Below are 18,502 nucleotides of genomic sequence, written 5' to 3'. Positions count from 1 at the left end.
TCAAAACTTCAAAATCCCAATCTCCCTCAAAATAGACCTTTACTCCATAACATTCTTCCCTATTGCACTATTCGTAACCTGATCTATTCTAGAATTTGCAACATGGTATATAGCCTCCGAACCATTTATCACTAAATTCTTCACCTTCCTCCTTATCTTTCTTATCGCCATATTAACACTAACCGTCGCAAACAACATATTCCTCTTATTCATCGGATGAGAAGGAGTGGGCATCATATCATTCCTTCTCATTGGCTGATGACAAGGACGAGCCGAAGCCAATACGGCCGCATTACAAGCAATAATCTACAACCGAATCGGAGACATTGGCCTTATCCTAAGCATAGCATGACTAGCCTCAACTTTAAACACCTGAGAAATTCAACTAGCTATCCAACCAAACCAAACACCCACCCTCCCTCTCCTCGGCCTAATTCTAGCAGCCACAGGAAAATCAGCCCAATTTGGCCTCCATCCATGACTCCCAGCAGCAATAGAAGGCCCAACTCCAGTTTCCGCCCTACTCCACTCCAGCACCATAGTAGTTGCCGGAATCTTCTTACTCATTCGGACCCACCCTATCTTAACCTCAAACAAAATTGCCCTAACTACATGTCTATGTTTAGGTGCCCTATCCACACTATTTGCCGCCATCTGCGCCCTCACTCAAAATGACATCAAAAAAATCATCGCCTTCTCCACTTCAAGCCAACTAGGCCTCATAATAGTCACAATTGGACTTGATCTCCCCCAACTAGCATTTCTCCACATTTCAACACATGCCTTCTTCAAAGCCATATTATTTTTATGTTCTGGCCTAATCATCCACAGCCTTAATGGCGAACAGGATATCCGTAAAATGGGGAACTTACAAAAAACCCTCCCAACAACTACCTCTTGCCTAACTATCGGCAATCTTGCTCTAATAGGCACCCCATTCCTGGCCGGCTTCTACTCAAAAGACCTAATCATCGAAAACTTAAATACCTCATACATCAACACCTGAGCTCTCTTACTTACACTCCTGGCCACATCCTTTACTGCAACCTATAGCTTACGCATAACCTTATTAGTCCAAACAGGATATAACCGAACCATACCAATCACCCCAATCAACGAAAACTCACCTTCAGCCATTTTACCAATTATCCGATTAGCCTTAGGAAGCATCATAGCAGGCCTACTAATTTCATCCCTTACCCTCCCTACAAAAACACCCCCAATAACCATACCACTCATCACAAAAACCGCCGCCATCATCATCACAATCCTAGGAATTATCCTAGCCCTGGAACTCTCAAATACAACACACACACTCTCCTCCCCTAAACAAAACCCCCTCATAAATTTTTCTTCCCTGATAGGCTACTTTAACCTTCTAACCCATCGAACCCACCCCACAATCCTCCTTAATAACGGACAAAAAATTGCTTCCCACCTGATTGATATAGCATGATATAAAAAAATAGGTCCCGAAGGCCTTGCTAACCTTAACCTCATCATAAGCAAGACCTCAACATCACTCCATACAGGCTTAATCAAATCCTACCTAGGATCATTTGCCCTTACAATCCTTATAACAATTCTCCTCACCCAAAAATAAAATAATGGCACCCAACATTCGAAAATCACACCCCCTATTAAAAATAATCAACAACTCTCTAATTGATCTTCCCGCCCCATCCAACATCTCCGCTTGATGAAACTTTGGCTCTCTTCTAGCAGTATGCCTTGTCACCCAAATCCTCACTGGCCTCCTACTGGCCATACACTACACTGCAGACACCTCACTCGCATTTACTTCAGTAGCCCACACATGCCGAAACGTCCAATACGGCTGACTCATCCGTAACCTCCATGCAAACGGAGCTTCATTCTTCTTCATCTGCATTTTCCTTCACATCGGACGTGGCCTTTACTACGGCTCCTATTTATATAAGGAAACCTGAAACACAGGAGTAGTCTTGCTTCTCACACTCATAGCAACTGCCTTCGTAGGATACGTTCTCCCATGAGGACAAATATCATTCTGAGGGGCAACCGTCATCACAAATCTATTCTCAGCAATCCCCTATATTGGACAAACCCTAGTAGAATGAGCCTGAGGGGGGTTCTCAGTTGACAACCCAACCCTTACCCGATTCTTTGCCCTACACTTCCTTCTCCCCTTTGTAATCGCAGGAATCACCACTATCCACCTTATATTCCTACACGAATCAGGCTCAAACAACCCACTAGGTATCTCATCAAACTCCGACAAAATTCCATTCCACCCATACTACTCCCTCAAAGACATCCTAGGCCTCGCACTTATAATCACCCCCCTCCTCACACTAGCCCTGTTTTCACCCAACTTCTTAGGGGACCCAGAAAACTTCACCCCTGCTAACCCACTAGTAACTCCCCCCCACATCAAACCAGAATGATACTTTCTATTTGCCTACGCCATCCTTCGCTCAATCCCAAACAAGCTCGGAGGCGTCCTGGCCTTAGCAGCATCAGTCCTCATCCTCCTCCTCATCCCCTTCCTCCACAAATCCAAGCAACGAACTATAACATTCCGCCCACTCTCCCAAATCCTATTTTGACTCCTCGTAGCTAACCTCCTTATCCTAACCTGAGTAGGAAGCCAACCAGTAGAACACCCATTCATCCTTATTGGACAAATCGCCTCACTCTCATACTTCACCATCCTCCTTTTCCTCTTCCCCCTAATTGGAACTCTAGAAAACAAAATACTCAGCCACTAAATACTCTAATAGTTTATGAAAAACATTGGTCTTGTAAACCAAAAACTGAAGATTCCACCCTTCTTAGAGTAACTCAGAAAAAAAGGACTCAAACCTCTCTCTCCAGCTCCCAAAGCTGATGTTTTCCAATAAACTATTTTCTGAAGACCCTAAACTGCCCGAATCGCCCCCCGAGATAACCCACGCACAAGCTCCAACACAACAAACAAAGCCAATAACAAACCTCACCCCGCCACCAAAAATAAACCAACACCTCACGAATAAAACACTGCCACCCCACTTATATCTAACCGAATAAAAGACACTCCCCCACCATCAATAGTAGCCACCCCAACTTTCCAAAAATCAACAAAACCCCCTAAAACTACCCCCACACAAACAATTAAAACAAAACCTAACCCATACCCCACCACCCGCCAATCCCCCCAAGCCTCAGGATAAGGGTCCGCCGCCAAAGATACCGAATAAACAAAAACCACCAACATACCCCCTAAGTAAATTATAAACAACGCTAAAGAAATAAAAGATACACCCAAATTCACTAACCACCCACATCCCGCTACAGACGCCAACACCAACCCTACCACACCATAATAAGGAGAGGGGTTAGAAGCTACAGCCAAAACCCCTAACATAAAACAAACCCCAAGAGTAATCACAAAATAAGTCATATATTCCTGCTTGGATAACCCCAAGGACTACGGCTTGAAAAGCCATTGTTGTTCTCAACTACAGGAACAACACTTTTTTTAACCTAACTCCCCTACTTAGTGTACCCCCCCTTTCCCCCCCAGGGGGGGTATACTATGTACGTCGTGCATATATTTATATACCACATACATTATGGTACCGGTACTATATATTATATAGGTACTAAACCCATTATATGTAGTCGGACATAACATCTTATCCACATTTCTCCTTATGTAATACTCCTGTAATGCTCCTCAACATAACCTCCATTAATACCCCATCCAAATCTTTACCACCCTCAAGAGACCATATATATGAATGCTCGTTAGACATAATATTAAATACCTGCCTCCCCCCATTTGGTTATGCTCGAAGTACCAGATGGATTTATTGATCGTTCACCTCACGAGAGATCACCATCCCCTGCCCGTAATGTACCTCATGACTAGCTTCAGGCCCATTCTTTCCCCCTACACCCCTCGCCCTCCTTGCTCTTTTGCGCCTCTGGTTCCTCGGTCAGGAACATCCCATGCATAACTCCTGAACTCCTCACTTTTCACGAAGTCATCTGTGCATTATTCTCCCCTCTTCAGTCCGTGATCGCGGCATCTTATCTCTTCATTGCTGTTGGTTCCTCTTTTTTCTGGGGCTTCTTCACAGGTTGCCCTTCACAGTGCGGGTGCGGAGTGCTTTTCAAGTGAAGCCTGGACTACTCCTGCGTTGCGTCCTATCCTAGTCCTCTCGTGTCCCTCGATGAGACGGTTTGCGTGTATGGGGAATCATCTTGACACTGATGCACTTTGGATCGCATTTGGTTATGGTTCTTCCACCCCCCCCGGTAAATGGTGCTATTTAGTGAATGCTTGTCGGACATATTTTTACGAATTTTCACTTCCTCTATTTTTCTAACAAAACTAGGAAATTCTCCACAATTTTTTTTTTATTTTTTTTTATTTTTTAAAATCATTTTTTAAAAAACTAAATTAAACTAAAACTACCGCCTAAAAATCCACAAACCATAAAAACGTTTTGTTTAGTATATATACATTGTTGATTTAACCATTTTTATTAGAGAAACTCGACTGCCCAACGCATCATTTAAAAAAACAAAAATCACACAGCATTAAATCCCTTAAACTAACATTATTTATATTGTTAAAATACAAATAGCTGGATTCTCCAGCCATCAATAGCCCCCATAGCTTACCCCAAAGCATGGCACTGAAGATGCCAAGACGGTACCTACAATACCTGCGGGCAAAAAGACTTAGTCCTAACCTTACTATTGATTTTTGCTAGATATATACATGCAAGTATCCGCACTCCAGTGAAAATGCCCTTAAAACTTTAAACAAGCAAAAGGAGCAGGTATCAGGCCCACCCAAGCGTAGCCCAAAACACCTTGCCAAAGCCACACCCCCACGGGTATTCAGCAGTAATTAACCTTAAGCAATAAGTGTAAACTTGACTTAGCCATAGCAATTTAGGGTTGGTAAATCTTGTGCCAGCCACCGCGGTCATACAAGAAACCCAAATCAATAGTTGCCCGGCGTAAAGAGTGGCCATATGTTATCTTCAACAACTAAGATCAAAACGTAACTAAGCTGTCATAAGCCCATGATCCACCTAAGCCCCCCTAAACCATCTTAGCTATACGATTAATTTAACCCACGAAAGCCAGGGTACAAACTGGGATTAGATACCCCACTATGCCTGGCCCTTAATTCAGATACCTATATACTCCTGTATCCGCCTGAGAACTACGAGCACAAACGCTTAAAACTCTAAGGACTTGGCGGTGCCCTAAACCCACCTAGAGGAGCCTGTTCTATAATCGATAATCCACGATCCACCCAACCACCCCTTGCCCGAACAGCCTACATACCGCCGTCGCCAGCCCACCTAAATGAAAGACCAAAAGTGAGCTCAATAGCCTCCGCTAACAAGACAGGTCAAGGTATAGCCCATGGGGTGGAAGAAATGGGCTACATTTTCTAACGTAGAATATAAACGAAAAAGGACATGAAACCAGTCCTTGGAAGGAGGATTTAGCAGTAAAATAGGACCATACCTTTAAGCCTATTTAAAGACGGCCCTGGGGCACGTACATACCGCCCGTCACCCTCTTCATAGGCCACAAGCACCAATAAATAATACTTCCCCTAAAGCCAAAGACGAGGTAAGTCGTAACAAGGTAAGCGTACCGGAAGGTGCGCTTAGACTATCAAAGCGTAGCTATAAATCTTCAAAGCATTCAGCTTACACCTGAAAGATACCTCTACAAATGAGGTCGCCTTGACTTGCCTTTACTCTAGCCCGACTACTTGAAACCCTTAACTTTAAAAATCCACTGCATCATCTAAGTAAAACATTCTAATTTATCCTAGTATAGGCGATAGAAAAGACTCTCCGGCGCAATAGAGACTGATCGTACCGCAAGGGAAAGATGAAATAATAATGAAAACAACAAGCACAAAACAGTAAAGACCAGCCCTTGTACCTTTTGCATCATGATTTAGCAAGAACAATCAAGCAAAGAGAACTAAAAGTTTGCCATCCCGAAACCCAAGCGAGCTACCTGTAAGCAGCTAAACTGAGCGAACCCGTCTCTGTCGCAAAAGAGTGGGATGACTTACTGGTAGAAGTGAAAAGCCAACCGAGCTGGGTGATAGCTGGTTACCTGCTAAATGAATTTAAGTTCTCCCTCAACTCATTCTCCAAGGACATTCACCTAACCCCATCCGTGTAAGAGTTAAGAGCAATTCGATGGGGGTACAGCCCCTTCGAAAAAGAACACAATCTCCTCCAGCGGATAATCCATTTCCCCCTTCCCCCGTCGTAGGCCTTAAAGCAGCCATCAACAAAAGAGTGCGTCAAAGCTCCCCTATAAAAAATTTACACCCCTATCTGATTCCCTAATCTCAAGCAGGTTAACCTATGACAATAGAAGAATTAATGCTAGAATGAGTAACTTGGAGCCCTCCTCGCCAGCGTAAACTTACATCAACATATTATTAACAGAATAACTTATACCTCCATCTCAACAAGAATCTGTATATAGCTCAATCTGTTAACCCAACTCAGGAGCGCCAATATCAGATGATTAAAACCTGCAAAAGGAACTCGGCAAACCAAAGACCCGACTGTTTACCAAAAACATAGCCTTCAGCTAACAACAAGTATTGAAGGTGATGCCTGCCCAGTGACACAAAAGTTCAACGGCCGCGGTATCCTAACCGTGCGAAGGTAGCGCAATCAATTGTCCCATAAATTGAGACTTGTATGAAAGGCTAAACGAGGTCTTAACTGTCTCTTGCAGGTAATCAGTGAAATTAGTATTCCCGTGCAAAAACGAGAATGTGACCATAAGACGAGAAGACCCTGTGGAACTTAAAAATAACGACCACTTCTCCACCAACACCATCCACCGGACTCACCCCCATTAAACACTTGGTCGACATTTTTCGGTTGGGGCGACCTTGGAGAAAAATAAATCCTCCAAACCCATAGATCATAACTCTTTACTAAGACCTACCTATCAAAGTACTAACAGTAATCTAGACCCAATACAATTGACCAATGAACCAAGCTACCCCAGGGATAACAGCGCAATCTCCTCCAAGAGCCCATATCGACAAGGAGGTTTACGACCTCGATGTTGGATCAGGACAACCTAATGGTGCAGCCGCTATTAAGGGTTCGTTTGTTCAACGATTAACAGTCCTACGTGATCTGAGTTCAGACCGGAGCAATCCAGGTCGGTTTCTATCTATGAACAGACTCCTCCTAGTACGAAAGGACCGGAGAAGTAGGGCCAATATCACAAGACATGCCCTAGTCCCATAAGCAATGAATTCAACTCAATTGCCAAAAAGCCTACAATACACATCCAATTCCTAGAAAAGGAACAGCTAGCGTGGCAGAGCTTGGCAAATGCAAAAGGCTTAAGCCCTTTATCCAGAGGTTCAAATCCTCTCCCTAGCCTCTTCCTCTAATATGACTTCACCTGCCCTAATAAACCTCCTAATTATAGCTCTATCCTATGTTCTCCCAATCCTAATCGCCGTGGCCTTCCTAACACTAGTAGAACGAAAAATCCTTAGCTACATGCAGGCCCGAAAGGGCCCAAACATTGTGGGCCCTTTTGGCCTACTCCAACCCATCGCAGATGGGGTAAAACTCTTCATTAAAGAACCCATCCGCCCATCTACCTCCTCCCCCTTCCTCTTCATTATAACACCTATCTTAGCCCTCCTCCTAGCCCTCACTATTTGAACCCCCCTCCCACTACCCTTTCCCCTCGCAGACTTAAACTTAGGGCTGCTATTCCTCCTAGCCATGTCAAGCTTAACTGTCTACTCACTCTTATGATCCGGATGGGCTTCAAACTCTAAATACGCCTTAATCGGAGCCTTACGGGCTGTCGCCCAAACAATCTCATATGAAGTTACTCTGGCCATCATTCTTCTAGCCACAATCATACTAAGTGGAAACTATACCCTAGCCACCCTAGCTACCACCCAAGAACCCATCTACCTCATTTTTCCCTCATGACCCCTGACAATAATATGATTTATTTCTACCCTTGCAGAAACTAACCGAGCCCCATTTGACCTTACAGAAGGAGAATCAGAACTCGTATCAGGATTTAACGTTGAATATGCTGCTGGACCATTTGCCCTATTCTTCCTGGCTGAATACGCTAATATCATATTCATAAACACACTAACAACCCTTCTTTTCCTTAATCCAAGCTTCCTAAACCTCCCATCCGAACTCTTCTCCATCGCATTAGCCACAAAAGTTCTCCTCCTCTCATCTTCATTCCTATGAATCCGAGCTTCATACCCACGATTCCGCTATGACCAACTAATGCACCTCCTATGAAAAAACTTTCTACCCTTAACCCTAGCCCTATGTCTTTGACACACCAGCATACCAATTAGCTATGCTGGTCTCCCCCCCATCTAAGGCAGTGTGCCCGAATAACTTAAGGATCACTATGATAAAGTGAACATAGAGGTATAACAGTCCTCTCACTGCCTCAAAACTTAGAAAAGTAGGAATCGAACCTACACAAAAGAGATCAAAACTCTTTATACTCCCTCTATATTATTTTCTAGTAGGGTCAGCTAACTAAGCTATCGGGCCCATACCCCGAAAACGATGGTCCAACTCCTTCCCCTACTAATGAACCCCCACGCAAAGCTGATCTGCACCCTGAGCCTAATAATAGGATCTAGCATTACCATTTCTAGCAACCATTGAATCTTAGCCTGAACAGGTCTAGAAATCAACACCTTAGCCATCATCCCCCTCATCTCTAAATCCCATCACCCCCGAGCAATCGAAGCTACAATCAAATATTTCCTCACCCAATCAACTGCATCAGCCCTAATCCTATTCTCAAGCCTAACTAATGCCTGATCTACTGGTCAATGAGATATTACACAACTAAATCACCCCACGTCCTGCCTACTGTTAACAATAGCAATCGCAATCAAACTGGGATTAGTCCCATTTCACTTTTGATTCCCCGAAGTCCTCCAAGGCTCCCCAATAATCACTGCCCTGCTACTCTCAACCCTTATGAAGCTCCCTCCCATCACCCTTCTCCTTATAACATCACAATCCCTTAACCCCACCATACTAACCACCCTAGCAATCCTTTCAGCATTAGTGGGGGGTTGAATGGGCTTAAACCAGACACAAACACGAAAAATCCTAGCCTTCTCATCCATTTCTCATCTAGGCTGAATAATCATCATCATTACCTATAACCCTCATCTTACCTTCCTCACTTTCACTCTCTATGTAATTATAACAGCAACTGTATTCCTTTCATTAACTCAAATTAAAGTCCTTAAACTATCAACAATACTCATCTCGTGAACAAAAACACCAATACTAAATGCAACTGTAATACTAACCCTCTTATCCTTAGCAGGCCTCCCACCACTCACAGGCTTTATGCCAAAATGACTTATCATTCAAGAACTTACTAAACAAGAAATAACCCCTACAGCTACAATCATCACTCTTCTATCTCTATTGAGCTTATTCTTCTACCTCCGCCTTGCATACCATTCAACAATCACACTCCCCCCAAACTCATCAAACCACATGAAACTCTGACGCACTAACAAAATACTAAATACCCTTACAGCCATCCTATCTGCCCTATCAACTTCCCTACTACCTCTGTCCCCCTTAATAATCACCATATTTTAGAAACTTAGGATTAAACCACCGCCCAAACCAAAGGCCTTCAAAGCCTTAAATAAGAGTTAAACTCTCTTAGTTTCTGCCTTCTAAGACTAACAGGACATTAACCTGTATCTTCTGAATGCAAATCAGATGCTTTAATTAAGCTAAAGCCTTTGCCCTAGGCAGATGGGCCTCGATCCCATACAATTCTAGTTAACAGCTAGACGCCATAACCCATTGGCTTCTGCCCATAGACCCCGGCACATCTTAATGTGCATCAATGAGCTTGCAACTCACTATGAACTTCACTACGGGGCCGATAAGAAGAGGAATTGAACCTCTGTAAAAAGGACTACAGCCTAACGCTTCAACATTCAGCCATCTTACCTGTGACCTTCATTAATCGATGATTATTCTCAACTAACCATAAAGACATTGGCACTCTTTACCTAATTTTCGGCACATGGGCAGGCATAATCGGCACAGCATTAAGCCTGCTAATCCGTGCAGAACTAGGACAACCCGGAACACTCTTAGGAGACGACCAAATCTATAACGTAATCGTTACAGCCCATGCTTTCGTCATAATCTTCTTTATAGTTATACCTATCATGATCGGAGGCTTTGGAAATTGATTAGTTCCCCTCATAATTGGCGCCCCGGACATAGCATTCCCGCGCATAAATAACATAAGCTTCTGACTCCTTCCACCCTCTTTCCTCCTCTTACTAGCCTCATCCACCGTAGAAGCTGGGGCTGGTACCGGATGAACTGTCTATCCTCCCCTAGCCGGTAACCTCGCCCACGCTGGTGCATCAGTGGACCTAGCTATCTTTTCTCTTCATCTAGCAGGTGTATCATCAATCTTAGGAGCTATTAACTTCATTACTACCATTATTAATATAAAACCCCCCACACTAACACAATATCAAACACCTCTATTCGTATGATCTGTCCTCATCACTGCTATCCTTTTATTACTCTCTCTACCCGTCCTAGCTGCCGGAATTACAATATTACTTACCGATCGAAACCTTAACACTACATTCTTCGACCCTGCGGGAGGGGGAGACCCAGTCCTATATCAGCACTTATTCTGATTTTTCGGACATCCAGAAGTCTACATCCTCATCCTCCCAGGCTTCGGAATAATCTCCCACGTAGTAGCATATTATGCAGGAAAAAAAGAGCCTTTTGGATATATAGGAATAGTGTGAGCAATACTATCAATTGGATTCCTGGGCTTCATTGTATGAGCTCATCACATATTTACAGTAGGAATAGACGTAGACACCCGAGCCTATTTCACATCAGCCACCATAATCATCGCCATTCCGACTGGCATTAAAGTCTTCAGCTGACTTGCTACCCTACACGGAGGGACAATCAAATGAGACCCACCTATACTTTGAGCTCTCGGATTCATCTTCCTATTTACTATTGGAGGCTTAACAGGAATTGTCCTCGCTAACTCATCACTAGATATTGCTCTACATGACACCTATTACGTAGTTGCCCACTTCCACTATGTCCTCTCAATAGGAGCAGTTTTTGCTATCTTAGCAGGGTTTACCCACTGATTCCCCCTATTCACAGGTTTCACCCTTCACCCCACATGAACTAAAGCACACTTCGGAGTGATATTCACAGGAGTTAACCTAACTTTCTTCCCACAGCACTTCCTAGGACTAGCCGGCATGCCCCGACGATACTCAGACTATCCAGATGCTTACACCCTATGAAATACACTCTCCTCAATCGGTTCTTTAATCTCAATAACAGCTGTAATCATACTAATATTCATCGTCTGAGAGGCCTTCTCAGCAAAACGTAAAGTCCTCCAACCTGAACTAACTACAACTAACGTCGAATGAATCCATGGATGCCCACCCCCATATCACACCTTCGAGGAACCAGCCTTTGTCCAAGTACAAGAAAGGAAGGAATCGAACCCTCACATGCTGGTTTCAAGCCAACCGCATCAAACCATTTAATGCTTCTTTCTTATGAAGTGTTAGTAAACTAATTACATAGACTTGTCAAGACTAAATCACAGGTGCAAGCCCTGTACACCTCATATGGCAAATCACTCTCAACTAGGATTTCAAGACGCCTCATCCCCTATCATAGAAGAACTTGTAGAATTTCATGACCACGCCCTGATAGTAGCACTAGCAATCTGCAGCCTAGTACTGTATCTCCTCACTCTTATATTAATAAACAAATTATCATCAAACACTGTAGATGCCCAAGAAATCGAATTAATCTGAACCATTCTACCCGCCATCGTCCTAGTCCTTCTTGCCCTCCCCTCCCTACAAATCCTCTATATAATAGACGAAATTGATGAACCTGACCTCACCCTAAAAGCCATCGGCCACCAATGATATTGAACCTATGAATACACTGACTTCAAAGATCTCTCTTTTGACTCCTACATAATTCCAACAACAGACCTCCCCCAAGGCCACTTCCGCCTATTAGAAGTTGATCACCGAATCGTAATCCCCATGGAATCTCCCATCCGAATAATCATCACCGCTGATGATGTTCTCCATTCATGAGCTGTCCCAACCCTTGGAGTAAAAACTGATGCAATCCCAGGACGACTGAACCAAACCTCCTTCATTACCACTCGACCAGGGGTATTTTACGGCCAATGCTCAGAAATCTGCGGAGCTAACCACAGTTTCATGCCCATCGTAGTAGAATCAACCCCCCTAAAACACTTCGAAACCTGATCTTCCCTTCTATCATCTTAAACATTAAGAAGCTATGGACAAGCACTAGCCTTTTAAGCTAGAGAAAGAGGACTTCCCCCCTCCTTAATGACATGCCCCAACTTAACCCCAACCCATGATTCACCATTATACTCCTAACTTGATTCACCTTCTCACTGCTTATTCAACCAAAACTCCTCTCATTTACCTCAACAAGCAACCCCACAAACAAAACCACAGCAGCAACAAAACCCTCCCCTTGAGTCTGACCATGAACCTAAGCTTTTTCGACCAATTCTCAAGCCCTTATTTCCTAGGGATCCCCCTAATTCTCCCATCCCTTCTTCTCCCGGCCCTCCTACTCCCTTCTCCAGGACATCGGTGGGTCAATAACCGCCTTTCCACTGTACAACTTTGATTTATTCGCCTAATTACAAAGCAACTAATAACCCCCCTAAACAAAGCAGGCCATAAATGAGCCCTTCTATTAACATCCTTAATCCTCCTGCTTCTCTTCATTAATCTACTTGGACTTCTTCCATACACCTTCACCCCCACCACCCAGCTATCAATAAATATAGCTCTTGCCCTACCATTATGACTCGCCACCCTACTGACAGGCTTACGAAACCAGCCTACCGCCTCCCTAGGCCACCTTCTCCCGGAAGGAACACCCACACCACTAATCCCAGCTCTAATTCTAATTGAAACAACCAGCCTCCTCATCCGACCCTTAGCCTTAGGAGTACGCCTAACAGCTAACCTCACAGCTGGACACTTACTTATCCAACTAATTTCTACAGCCACAATTACCCTTCTACCAACAATACCATCTATCTCTGCCCTAACAGCACTCATCTTATTCCTATTAACCATTCTAGAAGTAGCAGTAGCCATAATTCAAGCCTACGTTTTTGTCCTCCTTCTAAGCCTATATTTACAAGAAAATATCTAATGGCACACCAAGCACACTCCTACCACATAGTCGACCCAAGCCCATGACCTATCTTCGGTGCAGCTGCAGCACTACTCACCACCTCTGGCCTAATCATATGATTCCATTATAACTCATCCACCTTACTAACAATAGGCCTCCTCTCTATACTCCTAGTTATATTACAATGATGACGAGATGTAATCCGAGAAGGTACCTTCCAAGGCCACCACACCCCCACCGTCCAAAAAGGCCTTCGATATGGCATGATCTTATTCATTACATCAGAGGCCTTTTTCTTTTTAGGCTTCTTCTGAGCTTTCTTCCACTCAAGCTTAGCTCCCACCCCAGAGCTAGGGGGACAATGACCACCAACAGGGATTAAACCCCTAAATCCCCTTGAAGTTCCCCTCCTAAATACAGCAATCCTTCTAGCCTCTGGTGTTACTGTAACATGAGCCCATCACAGCATCACAGAGGGAAACCGAAAACAAGCCATTCATGCACTCACCCTTACCATTATCCTAGGCTTCTACTTTACCGCCCTTCAAGCCATAGAATATCATGAAGCCTCATTTTCAATCGCCGACAGCGTCTACGGCTCTACCTTCTTCGTCGCTACAGGATTTCACGGCCTACATGTAATTATTGGCTCATCCTTCCTAACAGTCTGCCTCCTACGACTAATCAAATTCCATTTCACATCAAACCACCACTTCGGATTTGAAGCAGCAGCCTGATACTGACACTTCGTAGATATCATCTGACTCTTCCTATATATATCAATATACTGATGAGGATCCTGCTCTTCTAGTATACTAAGTACAATTGACTTCCAATCTTTAGAATCTGGTAATAACCCAGAGAAGAGCAATGAATACTCTTACATTTATACTATCCCTATCCTTCATCCTCAGTGCTATACTAACTACCCTAAACTTCTGACTCGCCCAAATAACCCCCGATACAGAAAAATTGTCACCATACGAATGCGGATTTGATCCCCTAGGTTCAGCCCGACTTCCATTCTCAATCCGATTCTTCCTCAGTAGCCATCTTATTCCTCTTATTCGATCTAGAAATCGCCCTACTCCTTCCTCTTCCATGAGCTATTCAACTCCAATCACCCATCACAACACTTTCCTGAGCCACTGCCATCATTATCCTCCTCACATTGGGCCTAATCTACGAATGAACTCAAGGGGGCCTAGAGTGAGCAGAGTAGTAGAAAGTTAGTCTAACCAAGACAGCTGGTTTCGACCCAGCAAATTATAGATAACCCCTATAACTTTCTTATGTCTCCCCTACACTTCAGCTTTTACTCCGCATTCACATTCAGCAGCCTAGGATTAGCATTTCACCGAACCCACCTTATCTCCGCCCTTCTATGCCTAGAAAGCATAATATTATCTATGTTTATCCCCCTTTCAATTTGATCCATCGAAAACCAAACTCCATCATTCACCCTCGTACCAATCCTAATACTGGCCTTTTCAGCATGTGAGGCTGGCACCGGCCTAGCCATATTAGTAGCCTCAACTCGAACCCATGGCTCCGACCACTTACATAACCTAAACCTCTTACAATGTTAAAAATCATTCTACCTATAGCCATACTCTTACCAACCACCCTATTATCTCCAGCAAAATTCATATGAACCAATACTACAATATATAGTCTCCTAATCTCCTTAATTAGCCTACACTGATTAACCCCATCATACTACCCCCTAAAAAACCTTACCCCTTGAACAGGCACTGACCAAATCTCAGCCCCATTACTTGTCCTATCCTGCTGATTCCTCCCCCTCATAATTATAGCTAGCCAAAACCACTTACAGCACGAACCCCATGTTCGCAAACAAATATTTATCTTTGCCCTAATTATTATTCAACCATTTATCATTTTAGCCTTCTCAGCAACAGAACTTATATTATTTTACATTTCATTTGAAGCTACACTAATCCCCACCCTAATCTTAATCACACGCTGAGGAAATCAACCCGAACGACTCAGCGCAGGCATTTATCTCCTATTCTACACCCTAATCAGCTCACTACCCCTACTAGTATCCTTTCTCCATCTTCACTCAGAAGTAGGAACACTCCACTTACCTATCCTCAAACTTACTCATCCAAATCCATCAACTTCATGAACAGCCCTACTATCTAGCCTAGCCCTCCTAATAGCATTTATAGTTAAAGCACCCCTCTATGGCCTCCACTTATGACTACCCAAAGCCCACGTAGAAGCACCAATTGCAGGCTCCATATTACTCGCCGCCCTACTACTTAAACTAGGTGGATACGGCATCATACGAACAACCCTATTAATACAACCCCTATACAATCTCCTTCATTATCCATTCCTTACCCTATCCCTATGGGGCGCCCTAATAACCAGTTCCATCTGCCTACGCCAAACAGATCTAAAATCTCTCATCGCCTACTCATCAGTAAGTCACATAGGATTAGTAATCGCTGCAAGCATAATTCAAACCCAATGGTCATTCTCAGGAGCAATAATTCTCATAATCTCCCACGGTCTTACATCATCCCTCCTATTCTGTCTGGCAAACACAAACTATGAACGAACACACAGCCGCATTCTCATCCTCACACGGGGCCTACAACCCCTTTTACCGCTAATATCCCTCTGATGACTCTTAGCAAATTTGACCAATATAGCTTTACCTCCAACAACCAACCTGATAGCAGAACTAACTATTATAATCGCCCTTTTCAACTGATCCCCTCCTACAATCTTCCTAACCGGAATCGCAACACTACTAACCGCCTCCTACACCCTCTACATACTCCTATCTACTCAACGAGGAACTCTTCCAACCCACATTACTGCAACTCCAAACTCAAACACACGAGAACACCTCCTCATAACACTCCACATCGCCCCAATACTAGCCCTTATCCTCAAACCAGAACTAATCTCAGGAACCCCTATATGCAAATATAGTTTAACCCAAACATTAGATTGTGATTCTAAAAATAGAAGTTCAAACCTCCTTATTTGCCGAGGGGTGGATTAAACCAGCAAGAACTGCTAATTCCTGCATCCGGGCTTTAAACCCCGGCCCCCTTAAACTTTTAAAGGATAAAAGTAATCCATTGGTCTTAGGAACCACTCATCTTGGTGCAACTCCAAGTAAAAGTAGTGAAAATAACCCAACTTCTAAACACATCTATACTATTAATTCTACTCACCCTCCTCACTCCAATCATCCTACCTCTTCTATTTAACTTCAAAAACTCCCCACAATCAATCACCAAAACCATTAAGACCGCCTTCCTAATTAGCCTTATCCCATCGACTATTTTCATTTACTCAGGGATGGAAAATATCACTATCTTCTGAGAATGACACCCCATTCAAAACTTCAAAATCCCAATCTCCCTCAAAATAGACCTTTACTCCATAACATTCTTCCCTATTGCACTATTCGTAACCTGATCTATTCTAGAATTTGCAACATGGTATATAGCCTCCGAACCATTTATCACTAAATTCTTCACCTTCCTCCTTATCTTTCTTATCGCCATATTAACACTAACCGTCGCAAACAACATATTCCTCTTATTCATCGGATGAGAAGGAGTGGGCATCATATCATTCCTTCTCATTGGCTGATGACAAGGACGAGCCGAAGCCAATACGGCCGCATTACAAGCAATAATCTACAACCGAATCGGAGACATTGGCCTTATCCTAAGCATAGCATGACTAGCCTCAACTTTAAACACCTGAGAAATTCAACTAGCTATCCAACCAAACCAAACACCCACCCTCCCTCTCCTCGGCCTAATTCTAGCAGCCACAGGAAAATCAGCCCAATTTGGCCTCCATCCATGACTCCCAGCAGCAATAGAAGGCCCAACTCCAGTTTCCGCCCTACTCCACTCCAGCACCATAGTAGTTGCCGGAATCTTCTTACTCATTCGGACCCACCCTATCTTAACCTCAAACAAAATTGCCCTAACTACATGTCTATGTTTAGGTGCCCTATCCACACTATTTGCCGCCATCTGCGCCCTCACTCAAAATGACATCAAAAAAATCATCGCCTTCTCCACTTCAAGCCAACTAGGCCTCATAATAGTCACAATTGGACTTGATCTCCCCCAACTAGCATTTCTCCACATTTCAACACATGCCTTCTTCAAAGCCATATTATTTTTATGTTCTGGCCTAATCATCCACAGCCTTAATGGCGAACAGGATATCCGTAAAATGGGGAACTTACAAAAAACCCTCCCAACAACTACCTCTTGCCTAACTATCGGCAATCTTGCTCTAATAGGCACCCCATTCCTGGCCGGCTTCTACTCAAAAGACCTAATCATCGAAAACTTAAATACCTCATACATCAACACCTGAGCTCTCTTACTTACACTCCTGGCCACATCCTTTACTGCAACCTATAGCTTACGCATAACCTTATTAGTCCAAACAGGATATAACCGAACCATACCAATCACCCCAATCAACGAAAACTCACCTTCAGCCATTTTACCAATTATCCGATTAGCCTTAGGAAGCATCATAGCAGGCCTACTAATTTCATCCCTTACCCTCCCTACAAAAACACCCCCAATAACCATACCACTCATCACAAAAACCGCCGCCATCATCATCACAATCCTAGGAATTATCCTAGCCCTGGAACTCTCAAATACAACACACACACTCTCCTCCCCTAAACAAAACCCCCTCATAAATTTTTCTTCCCTGATAGGCTACTTTAACCTTCTAACCCATCGAACCCACCCCACAATCCTCCTTAATAACGGACAAAAAATTGCTTCCCACCTGATTGATATAGCATGATATAAAAAAATAGGTCCCGAAGGCCTTGCTAACCTTAACCTCATCATAAGCAAGACCTCAACATCACTCCATACAGGCTTAATCAAATCCTACCTAGGATCATTTGCCCTTACAATCCTTATAACAATTCTCCTCACCCAAAAATAAAATAATGGCACCCAACATTCGAAAATCACACCCCCTATTAAAAATAATCAACAACTCTCTAATTGATCTTCCCGCCCCATCCAACATCTCCGCTTGATGAAACTTTGGCTCTCTTCTAGCAGTATGCCTTGTCACCCAAATCCTCACTGGCCTCCTACTGGCCATACACTACACTGCAGACACCTCACTCGCATTTACTTCAGTAGCCC

At 43.6% G+C, this 18,502-nt stretch overlaps 2 pseudogenes; both read left to right on the top strand.

The window, feature by feature from the left end:
• Positions 1-1,706: 1,706 nt before the first annotated feature.
• LOC122166096 lies at positions 1,707-11,658 on the top strand (annotated as a pseudogene).
• On the top strand, positions 8,610-14,108 carry LOC122166094 (annotated as a pseudogene).
• Positions 14,109-18,502: the final 4,394 nt, after the last annotated feature.

This window comes from Centrocercus urophasianus, unplaced genomic scaffold (assembly GCF_019232065.1).
Source record: "Centrocercus urophasianus isolate 14NV4802_14NV808 unplaced genomic scaffold, USGS_Curo_1.0 seq_315, whole genome shotgun sequence".
Taxonomy (NCBI): domain Eukaryota; kingdom Metazoa; phylum Chordata; class Aves; order Galliformes; family Phasianidae; genus Centrocercus; species Centrocercus urophasianus.
This window is presented reverse-complemented; position numbering and strand designations above follow the sequence as displayed.